Here is a 12989-nt window from a genome sequence, read left to right as displayed (position 1 = left end):
TTTAATTATTTATTTCACAATTTTGAAAAAAATATTTTCCTTTCCAATGTATATCTTTTGACATCCTTTCTTTCAATAATTATGCAATTATTCTTTTTATTGATTGTTAAATAATTTCTAATAGAAATCACGAAATTATTTCTTTCATTGATTTATGCGTTTTTTTCCCCAGTAATTCTGAATTTTTCATCGATTCTGGAATTATTTCTTTCATTGATTCTGGAATTATTTCTTTCATTGATTCTGGAATTATTTCTTTCATTTATTCTGGAATTATTTCTTTCATTGATTCTGGAATTATTTCTTTCATTGATTCTGGAATTATTTCTTTCATCAATTCCGAAATTATTTCTTTTTATTCATTAATTCTAGAATTAATACTTTTCCCAATGTTTTCAACCATTTCCACGGCAAAAAGCTCCAAGGGCCAAATGTGGCCAGCGGGCCAGCAAAATGAAATTTATCTCATTCTCTTCTTTTTTGACTTTCTCGAAAATTTTCAATATTTCTCGTGTGAGGTGTAGTTTGTAAGTATATCGCCGCGTCTATGTTTATGCAATCTTCAGCAATGCAATCACATAAATCAGCTTCCATGTAATTTCGCCCCGGATATTTTGCCTGCCATGACCGTATGAGTGAATGAGTGATTAACCAAGTGATTGGGTGAGTAAGTCAATGTGAGTGAATGACAATATGAGTGATCGAGTGAGTGGGTGAGGGTCCGCATGAGTGACTAAGTGAGTGATAGTATGAGTGATTATATGGTTGAATGAATGATCATATGAATTATCAAGTGGGTGACTGTATGAGTGAAAACGTGCTTGGCCAAAGAAGTGACCAAGTGAGTGACGAAATGAATGACCGTTTTTGTGATCTAGTTAGTGACTGTATGACTGACTACACTCACTTAGTCTCTAATACGGCCACGTACCCTTCAATTGGTCACTCACCCACTCACTTGACCACTCTTATGGCCATTCATTCATACGGCCACTTACCCATCCACTTGGTCAGTCTTACGATCATTCACTCACGCGGTCACTCACCCACTCGTTCTCATATGGTCATTCAGCCATTCACTCGTTCACTCATATAGTCACTTATTCGTCTTGTGCCCGAGTGGCGCTGTGGTAAGGTGCTCGTCTTCCATTATGAAGGTTACCGCAAAGGTCCACGGGTTCGAATCCGGGCAACAAACACCAGAAACAAGTTCTATACCCATCGAGCCTGGGCGATCACCGATAGATGGCGCCTTCATTTTCCACCCGACTCCACAGGTTCGAAATTGTCATATGGCGATATATGACTGTAGTTGGTGTGCGGTATAAAATAATCACTCACACACACGCGGTCAGGGATAACGAAATGATGGGCGGATCTTCCGGAGACGAAACGTCAGGGGAGAAATGTCGTAGGCGAAATTTCCGTCAACCATGACTGGTACCACAAAAATTGTCAAACGATATTTTTTCTGTCCGTACCATGTAATCAAGCCTAAATATTGAATGTAACCACTTTGTACAATATTCGGATTATCCCTCTTTTCGCAAATTCAAAGAAACAATCAGTTTCGAGCAATGTACATAATAAAATTCGATAGAGGCTAATCGATTTTTCAATGCTAGGTACATCAAACTACTCGAAATTTTGTAAACATAATCCTGAAACAACACATGAAAATTACCGTCTAAAATAGAGAGTTTCATATCTTTTTATATATCCCCATTAAAAGATTAAATCTGAATCTGATGATCACAAGCAACGCTCATATAATCGTGTCAATGCCAGTTCATGCATGAAATCTCGCGTGATTTACGGTTTCGCCAGTTCATTCGGAATTCTACGAGATAATGCTACGCTTTGTTCTCAAATCGAACAATTAACTAATTGATCTTAAATAATAAAAGAAAAGATCCCGCCATCATTATGAAGTCGTGTACTCATACGTCTTTTATCGATGAAAAGAATGAAATAGGAAAATAATGAAACAATACGCGTGTGTAATCGATTTTTTTTTAAGAGCTTATGAACTGAGAAGAAAATTATTTTTAGATCGAGGAAGAAATCCTGCTATATAGTAAAATTACCTTTTTTTTGGAATTCTTTTGCTTATTAAGTGCTTACGTTGCGTGTATGTAAACACTCTGTGACGTTGTCTGAATATTAAATTCTATAATCTGAAATAGGGAATTTTAATACGCGGTGAAACAAAGGTCGCTATACTTTTTTTAAAATTCACGAAAGTTGAACAAATCGTTGTACGAGTGAGTATTTGGTTTTGCATGAAAACTGATGTAAACAAATTCGGATTATATTGGGGAAAATTAGTTCGAAATTTCACCGGGTGGCGCTTCTTAAGAAACCTAGATATGAAAATGAATACTATTTTCCTATGCGCATCTCAGAAATCTACGTCGATCAAATTGTATTTACAATATGCTACATCAACACCAAAGATATTTTACACATTCATTTTATCCTCCTCTAGCGCCTAGGTTTTTCAAAATTCAATTCTATATGAAATGCAAATCATCGCAAATCTCTACCCTCAAAAGAAAGAAAACTCAAAGTTTTCACAATAAATGATATTGAAGTTCATTTTGAATTGTTATTGTAATTGCAACGCACTAATCTGCGTTTTAATATACACTGCTCAAAACAATTAGGGGGAGCAAGCAAAAAAGTGAAGAAAACCGTGCGAGACAGACACGTATTGGCATACAATGGATAGTACACGCGTATCAATGCGCAATACAGAAAAAAGACGTAAAAAAATTTGGAATTAAGCTTTAATTCTTTGAAAATATGGAAAAAACATGAAAAGATGAATTAGAGCAACAATTTGGTTACATGTAAACGATAAAAAAAAGTACTGTTTAGACATGATGCATGAGTTTTAATAGGGCGTGTGGTCTCCTCGAACAGCTAAGACTGCTGCACACCTGTTTGCCATGGATGCGATGAGGTTATCGATCAGACTTTGGGGGATACTGTTCCACTCCTCAAGAAGTGCAATCTGCAAGTCTTGGACAGTAACAGGCGGCTTTGGTCGCGCAGCAATGCGTCGTCCGAGCATGTCCCAACAGGTCAGGAGAGCACGCTGGCCATTCCATACGCTGTATTGTTTCAGCTTCAAGCATGTTCTCCACCAGACGAGCTCTATGCGGTCGGGCATTATCATCCTGGAAAACAAAGGAATCTCCAACGGCTCCAGCGTAAGGGATGACATGAGGTCGCAGTATCTCGTCTGCATACCTTCGGGCCGTCAAAGTGCCATTCCGAATGATATGCAGGTCCGTACGTCCGCCTATGCTGATTCCACCCCATACCATCCAACCAGCTCGTCTGTATTGTGACCTTTCACGGACGAATGCGGGGTTATTCGAGTGCCTCCATACCAGAACACGTCGGGTGTTACACTCCAGACTGAATCGGGACAGCACTTGGCTCCAATCATGTTGCTCCCAATCTCGATGTTCAGCAGCCCATCTTCTTCGGGCCACACGGTGGCGTGGGGTCAACGGAATGCAGACCATTGGCCTACGTGCATAGAGCCCTCCCTCATGAAGCCGATTACGTACTGTTTGGCTGGACATCCTTCGTCCTGTTGCCAAGAGCAACCGTCTTTGCAGCTGCGTAGCTTTCTCTGTTTCGACGGGCTGTTAACCGTATATACCGGTCATCAGTTGCTGTAGTGGCACGTGGCCGACCTTGCCCTGGTCGACGTCTAACATTTCCTGTTTCCTGGAATCGATTCCACAGCCTTGCAACAGCACTTCTGGCGACTCCAACAGCGTCCGCGACACTACGTTGTGTTTGCCCGGATTCCAGTCTGCCTATAACACGCCATGCCATGGATTCCGGTAAATCACGTTGTTGAGACATCCTCAAGTCACCTTGTCTCAAAAAAAAATACTGCGCAATCGAATTTCACAGTTTCTGCAACATCCCGATATCTGCCCTTATCTCCTTTTTCTGGTTTTTGACGTTATGAACTTTGATTTGCATATGAAGTTTTCTTCTTCCGTTTCCTGCTAGGCTTTAAATTATGGATGATTCATTTTATGTTACTTATCGGTATACATCTTTGCGTAATTTTGTTAAAACCATGTGCTCCCCTAATTGTTTTGAGCAGTGTATAATTTAAGTAGCTCTCCGATAGCCAGCCACCACATATGTAATACCTTTTTCAACATAATAGACATTATGCATATTTTTGATTGTTAATTTCATGACGTTTTTATTATTTTTTTTGTTCTACTAATTAAACTCGAATTTATATTGTGGTGATTATGTGTGGGTTTTGATTTTTTTTGTTTTTCTTTCCTCAAAGGTATGTAACAATTTTTTGTGTTCTTATGATTATAACCCCCAGTATTGGCAACTGCTTTCCTCTTGTGCGATGAAATATTATGCACATGTGTCACATTTGAGGACCAAGGGACACGTGTGCCCCAATTTAAAATATTGATTAAACACATGAAAAAAGTAAGGTGATTTTTTTATTATTATTTTCTATCAAATATGTAATCTGATGCATATATTTTTTATCGTCTCATTACTGGAAATCATCTTTTCGTCAGACATCAATAGTGCCTTCTTAACGCATGGGCTTACCCGGGGGCCTCAAGAGAAGGAGGTTGGAGACCTGGTTGAAATTTTTGAAAGCAAGCATGTAAATCATGTAAATTTTCCTGGTAGAGCCTCAAAAAAATCACTTCATCCTTGGGCCCCATGATGCCAGCCAGTTAAGGCTGCCCTACCTATAAAAAAAAGTCATAAAAAATTGTAATTTTTTTCGTAATTTATATGATGTTTTATATTGAATTATACATGCTCAACCCATGACCCGTGGGCCGAATATGGTCCTCGGAGACACCTGATGGGGCCCGCTAAATCAAACGTATTTTTTTTTAAATGAATCAAGTTGCACATTTACATATCACTCAAGCATGGGCGGGATACGGGGTAGGGGCATTGCTTCCCCCCCCCCCCCCACTGTCAAATGTGGAGCCGACTGGTCTAATGTATACGCGTATAAATGAACTTAAATCATCATCATGCCTTCCCCCTTAGACCCAGACTTTCAATTCCATCTCCACCTATGCGTTCAAGTGACCCACGGCACATTTCAGATCATTTGACTGAGTGACCAGCGACACAGTTCCAGAGCACTTAAGTGGCTCGTGGTGAAGTTCCACATAGCAATGCGGCACAGTTCTAGATCACTCAAGTGACCCGCGACACAGTTTCAGACCATTTGAGCGACCCATGACGTCACACACATTAGTTGATGCATACACACAACACAAGCACGATTATTCGTGTACCTTCACGTATCTCAACCATAATATCGGTTTTCCAAAATATTTCGAAAAATGCAGAGCTCACTATGCGTGCGCATTTGAAGTGTACCAATGCACGCTATCTATTGATTAAATTTTCAACTCAAATAGGAGTATTTAACCCTAGAATGGTACCTAAAAAATAATCTATGCTTAATAATACCTACACGAAACTATACGCCTGTTAGATGAATAAGTACCACTATTACATATTCCTCTGCGAAATTTCTGACGAATCGGTACGTGACAGAATGTGTGTGTTCTGAGTGTAAGTGGAGCCCCTAACGTGTTTTTGTTATCAGAATTGCGACTTCATGCACAATGGAATGTGCCTTGGGTCACTTGAGCGCATAGGCGAGAGGGTCTGCTCTGGGTCTGAGGGGGAGGGCATAATGACGATTTCAGTTCATTTATACGCATATACATTAGACCAGTGTTTCCCAAAGTGGGCAGTATTGCCCCCTGGTGGGCGATGGAAAGGTCCAGGGGGGTGATAGAAACTACGGGTATAACATAGGATCCTATAACCTTTATTATAGATCCTATAGATCCCTATGAAAATAATATTACAAATCTTTAACCCTAATTATGATATAAATTATATTATAATAACTATGCTTTCCAATCCTGAAAGTAATCTTAATTCTTGATTTCAAAAATTCAAATAATCTTCGTTCAAAATAAGGGGGGGGGGGAAACGACATTCTACAGAAAAGTTAGGATGGCAAAAATTACGAAAATATGCAATATAATACTAGTCATATGGTCAGTGGTCACCCTATGTATAAAACTTCCTGGCTCACGAGCGGCAGAAATATCGTATATCTGGCCGCGGACTAAGAGGTTGTGCATATGCTCCCCTTTATAAACTGGTTCACATGCAATTATAGTCAAACTAAAACTAATGGAGTTTCACATAAATTGTTTTACAAAACAAAATAACGAACGTTATAAACTCTGATAATCGAAAGGAATTTCATAAGAATAAGGAATAAAAACAAAGAATAAAAACTAGTGTCTCTTTTTTATATGAATTTAAATGCGTATTTATTCAGATGAAATGATATATATACATGATATGTTATGTAATATCGAGTACAGATATATATATATATGATCGTCACCGAATATTGGCTCGTGAAGGCAAAAAGTACGAATGAAAGTTAGTTATTGAAGAAGAAAAAGTTATCTCCTATTTTCAGGAGGTTTTCCATCAGAATTTTGGCACCTGCAATCGACGATGATGCCTAGATAGATGATGAATATAAGAAGACACAGGATAGACGAGCCGATATTCTCAAACTCTGGATGTTCACCCGCCTGGAAGAGACCTCAACGCCAGGTCGTCACTGCCGTCATCTTCATTCCGACCGGACCGGACGCGAGTCCGTTGAGGTCGGAATTTCGCGACCTTTTTTTCGATGCCATACGTTCACCCAAGACCGACTTTGCTGCGTGTATATATGTGTGCATATACGTCAAACATAGATGATTCCTCCAAGATACATTCGCTTAATAGATATATAGGTGATAGCGTGATTCCCTTTTCTATATATATGTAGATTATTTACATAGCGTATAATAAGGTGACCCGATTAAATACGATCAACCGTGGTGGCAATGGTGATTGCTTTCGAGCACCTTGGCCAAAAGACCCGCGGTCAGCAGAGCTCCGATGCCGTGATGGTGATGCTTTTGGGCGTCGGCCATCTGCACGGAAAACGAGCAGACCAAGAAGATGGCGACCATCAAGAAACAAAGGATCTTCTTTGTGGACATCATCTTGCTAATTACTGGAGAAAGAAAGTAAAAAAAAAAAGAAAAGAATATATAATAATTACAATAAGGTACTAGCATTCAATACAAGTGAATTAATAAAAGCATGACACACATTCCTAGATTGGTTTAAAGCTTTTGACAATGTAATGATTGAATGGTTGCGTATATTGCTTACTATATCATGAAGACGTGGTAACTAAATTTCAATTTCTAAAATTAAATGAATAACTTCAATTTTAGGGAATGTTTTGTTGATATTGAAGCTTTAAAAAAAACTACACTGGCTGGAAAAGGTCGCACTTGTTTGCGTAAAATTAAATCCAAAGGCTATTGTGCTTGTTTACACGAAATTAATTTTATTGACTAGTAGTTCGTCCTTATAGAAAATCAATTTGAAAGGCCAGAGGCATTTGTTTAGATGAAATTAAAAAGGCAAAGGTACATTTTCACTTGGAATTTCGCGAAACACGAAGTTAATTTTATTGGCTATTGGTACTTCTTCACATAAAATTAATATCAAAGGCTATCGGTACTTGCTTACGGGAAATTAATTTTATTGGCTATTGGCACTTGCTTACGGGAAATTAATTTTATTGGCATACAGTGGAATCCCGTTATAACGAACTCCAAGAGACAGGAGGAATCACTTCGTTAAAACGAAATTTCGTTATAAAGGAAAATTCCAGGTTACCTAGCATTGTTCCTATGTAAACTTATTTGGGAATCAGAAGTGTTCGTTAAAACGAGATTTTCGCTATAACGGTATTCGTTAAAATGGGATTCGACTGTAAAAATAATTTCAAAGGCTAGTGGTTCTTGCTTACATCAAATCAATGCCATTGATTATCGGCACTTGTTTGCATAAAATTAATTTGAAGGGCTAATAGCTCTTGTTTACCTAAAATTAATTTCAGAGTTTGCTTTGCACTTGTTTATACAAAATCATTTTTTCTAAATTCTTTATAGAAAATTTATCAACGAGACTAGTGACTATAATAATCATTGCAGACCATTACGAAAATGCAATACTTTCTAACAAAACACGTGCTATTTCCGGAGGAAAATAAAACAAATATTTTACACAAAAATTAAATTATATGTTACAGAAATGGCACTTATACATGGGAGCGACGCTTGTGTATCAAGCAAAAACTATTTTTCTCGTTGTGGCGGTTATTCCGAAGAATACGGAAGAAACGACAACACTTTGTTATGATGAAATTCGGCTTAAATTGCAAAAACGATTTATTCTGCTAGAAATTATTTAAAAAACAGTTACTAACATTGTTGGAAAAATTTACACGACAATATCAAATTGGAATAATTTACTCAAGGCTGGTATTTCTTTGGTTTTAGGTAAGCACTAATTTTAGGAAATAATTGCCATCCACATATCTATTATTGACATTATTCGCATTCTTTTAAAACACATCGTTGGGCAATATGATTGTCTTCACATTGAAGTTTGTATTTTTATTTTTATTTAATAAAATATTTTTTCTTCTTTTTCTTGATACTAAACATGTTAAAAGTGTCTTACGAATTCCAACTAGGAAAATACTGAAATTAACTGAAAATGTTCAGATTACCTAGAAAATGCTAAAACTTACTAAAAAAATCAAATTCATTGCTACAGAATATTCACATATTTTCATCTTTTCTAGTGAATGCCTAAGTTATTAAAAATTTCAACTAGAAAATATGCCTATTAACTAGAAAGTATTCACATAAACTAGAAAAATGTAATTTCTGACTAGAAAAATTAAATTCATGACTAAAAAATATTCATTTTAAATCATTTTTAATTTTTTTACAGCATTATTCACGTGTGTGAACACAACAATATTAATTTTTCTAAAAACATACTCATATGGACTGATATATTTTATTTCAATACTGTACTTGAAGTTTATCAGTAAAATGATTATGAAAATTATTTAATATTTGATATTTAAGATTGAGAAAATCTTAAGTATATCATTACTAAAATATATAATATTGTAACAGTCGATAAAATAAAAATATGTATTTTAAAATTGAAATTAATTGATTTTTTAAAATACGCATATTATTATTATTGTACCAATATGAAAACTGAAATATTTTAATATTTCTCTACGATATTTCGAGACACGATTATCGAACTCACCTTTGAGTGCTGCTTAAAGCTACTACTAGAAAGCTAAGAAACGAGAAAGGTTTGAAGAAAGTGAGATATGTGATTTGATCATGTGAACGAATCAGCTTTATATACTCCCAGAAATAAAAAAGAAAGTAAGAAAAAAACTAACAATTCCTCTTTTTTTCTTTCTTTTTCATTAATACCTTGTCTTTTTTCAACCGCCTTTTTCTGGTGATGTCATGATGTGGGAACCGCTTCCTTGAATCAATATAACGCCAAAATCTACGTATAAGAAAATAGTCCGATACTCTCATGCGTGAACGATTACTGAAGATTATAAGCAATCTCTCAATGGCCAGGCCTACATGGCCGACGCCCCCGTTGTAATTTTTTCTTTTTCGACAAAGAGCTCTTATTTTTTCATGAAATAAGTAAAGAAAAAATTGAGTCTCTCTCTCTCTCTCATTAAAACACACAAGAAACAACATGATACACAAGAAGCTGTAAGTGCCACTAACCACGGTTGAACGAACTGTGAATCCTTGTTGTGTTGATTTTTTTTTTTTCTCTATATTGATCTTATTCCTAACCACCAGCTCAATCACCAGTAAATGCCAATCGCTTTCCTGGTGACGCATGACACCACACGTAACGCACCCACATCCACATGTAATAAACTTTATTTTTCGAGGATTATTTACCCACTAAAGACACAACTAAAAATTAGCCCTCCAATATATCACCAAAATATCACGTCCCCGTATTGATTTTCTTAATGGGAAAAAGAGGAATCATTAAATCTTATCTTTCCTTAGCAATTTTATTGCAAAATTTATTGCGAAATAATAAATTATCATTCCTATAAATAGAGGAAAAAAAAATATGTATTTGTTATAGATGGAAAATTATATGCATATTTTTATTTAAATTTATGTTATCGATATCTATCGTATTTAATGAGTGAAATTGATATATGTGTACTGTATTTTTAATTTATTTTTAATATTATTATTCGAAATCTGAGATGTAGAGCCCGTTGCTTAATGTGATCGCATCGGGAATTTGGATTTCTGATAACAATAACCGAATGGTAAATATATCCAAAAACATTCTGATTGTAAGTATGATGTTGTTGGTCAGAATAGAACTGTCTAATGCTAGGGTGCACAACCTGCGGCCCGCCAAGGGATTCCATCCGTTTCGCGAAAGGTTTTTCGATGTAAAAATATCAATGCATGCAACATGTTAAATACCTAGGCTGACCATGTTTCCTTCATAAAAGTATGAGAATCGCCAAAAAAAAAAAATAAATAAAAAAATAACAATAAAGTCAAATATACAAGAAAGTTACCAATTACAACCGAAAAATTGTCTAAGGCAAGTGAAGTTGCTAATTATAGACAAAAATATGGAAAAGCAAGTAAAGTTACCAATTACAGCCAAAATATTTGTCAAATGCCAATTGCAACCAAAAAATTGGTCAAAAGCAAGCAACTTTGCCAATTATGGCTAAAGTTGGTGAAAAATCACCAATAGCGAGAATTAGAGGGCTACCGCAAGTCGCAATAAAATAATATGCAATTCTCATCAAAAAATAAAAATTAAATAAAATAATAATAAAAATAAATAAATAAATAAATAAATATATAAATGGCAAATATGTAAGATGAATATATATATTTTTGACTCTAATTATAATAGTCATAATTATCATAATATAATTTATAGTCCATAAAATAATCTTAATTCTTGATTTCATAAATTAAAGCAATCCTCGTTGAAAATAGAAGAAAAAGGGACATTTTATAAAGAAAAGTTTAGTCAGACAAAATTACGGGAGCGTTCAGTAAAATACGGGTCATATGGTTACCCTATACATATATGTTTCTGGCCCGCAAGCGGCAGAAATGCCGTATATCTGGTGTGCGAACTGAAAAGGTTGTGCACCCATGGGTCTAATATGTATTATGAATTACTATGCTTTTTATAATGTACGGCACGTTCCATAGATTCCGGCAACTCTTCCGGTCTAAGAACTGTGAATGTGGTCATTTGAAAGTAACTGACCATTAACTGGAGAAAGCACTTCTTTTTTTTTATACCTTACATATGACTTTACTGCAGGAAAGCCTTTACAAAAGTAGCGCTACGCGTACAGTAAGTACATGGATCATAGGAACGACTATTACGACCCCATTGTGAACTGTGTACGGAAATTTTTGGTAATAAGGGAAACATGACCGCCTAAATCAGTGATTCCCAACGTGGGCGTTAACGCACCTGGCGGGCGATGGAATGTTCCAGGTGGGGCGGTAGAAGCTACATGGGATCCTATGGGACAGATTGCGTTGGGGGGGGGGGCGATGGGACAAAAAACGTTGGAAAACTATGGCCTAAATAGTCTTGCAAATAGATAATGATAACTTCTACAGAAAAAAATTATTGTTCAACTTTAACTTCAAAATATGTGAAAAGAAAAGTTTTCGACAAAAAAAAAAAAAAAAATGCATAAACAAAAGTCCTGATAACTTGATAGAATTTTTTCTAATGTATTGATGTTGGTCGTTCCGTATTTAGCAAAAGTGATAACAATACCCGAACTATAACAAAATCCATCATTGTAACAACTAACGTATGATGGAAGTGATAATAATAATAAAAAAAACAAACAAACAAACAACCACCACCACCACCAATTCATAACTTCAATCGGCAAATTCTTCCTATCTTATATATAAATGTGAAAGTATGTATGTATGTATGTATGTATGCTCTTTATACAAATCTACAGTTTTAGACCGATCGTCGCCAGATTTTGCATATATACCAAACAGGACCGGGATTGAGCCGTAGGCTACTTTAAAAGTTCGTCAGAGCTGGGCAAATGCCCGAAATGGGCGAAAAACTGTCGGGCAACAATGGTTTTGGGGGCCTCAACAATCACTTTCGGAACGTTTACTTTGGTTACCGTGGTTCCCAACAATGCGTTTCAGACGTGTATATGTCTTTACAATGGTTTGTCACATCTTTAACACTGCCATCATTACAGTTTATTCCTTTATAATGGTTTGGCTCTTTTCCAATACTCCCAGTAATTAAAAAAAAACCCTGGAAGCGCCAGATATTTTTGCTTGCATGTATACAGGGTGTCCTGTAAGTGCTAATGTGGCCTTTATCTCATCAACCACCCATCGTTGAGGTATAGTTTCAATTTAAAAAGTGCTTAAAAGGAGTTTGAATAATATTCGCTGCAGAAGCTGGACATCTGACGTCACTAACAACAGAGAACAACAACTACGACGATAAAACAGGGAATAAAAATGTTCTACGCCAGCTGATGAACTCAATGCTTGCCTCAAATCATCAGCACTCTACTTCACCAAACACCAACTCTGGCCATATCGCTACATTGCAATTTACTGCCATTAGTGAGATGGGTTGGAAGTGAAGGTTCTGTCTATCGGTGGTCGCCTCAACACTCTGGCACGAAGCTAAAAAATTATCATTATCCACCAACATGCGAGTTCAACTGCAAAATGACTCGGCACTGCTATTATTTTCACATCAGTTGATCAAACTTGGCAATGGAAGAATTCCCGTAGACCCAAGCACTGGACTGATAACGTTCCCAAATGGATTTTGCCAGTTATTATATATATAAACTCAGTTCAAGAACTTGCAGACAAAGTCTTCCCAAACATTCAACAAAATCACCGAAACCATGAGTGGCTTTGTGAGAGTGC

General features: G+C 36.3%; 1 long non-coding RNA gene across 1 annotated transcript; it reads right to left on the bottom strand.

Annotated features, from left to right (window-relative positions):
• Window positions 1-6366: 6366 nt before the first annotated feature.
• LOC149082133 (uncharacterized) lies at window positions 6367-9853 on the bottom strand. Its single transcript, XR_016193295.1, has 2 exons — window positions 9274-9853; window positions 6367-7138 (listed from the first exon to the last, which is right to left on the bottom strand). It is a non-coding gene; the product is annotated as an uncharacterized LOC149082133 (long non-coding RNA).
• Between the last annotated feature and the right edge of the window lie 3136 nt (window positions 9854-12989).

This window comes from Pholcus phalangioides, unplaced genomic scaffold, assembly GCF_987345545.1.
Source record: "Pholcus phalangioides strain wild (caught in Gottingen) unplaced genomic scaffold, Ppha-v1.0 ptg000009l_1, whole genome shotgun sequence".
Classification (NCBI taxonomy): Eukaryota; Metazoa; Arthropoda; class Arachnida; order Araneae; family Pholcidae; genus Pholcus; species Pholcus phalangioides.
This window is presented reverse-complemented; position numbering and strand designations above follow the sequence as displayed.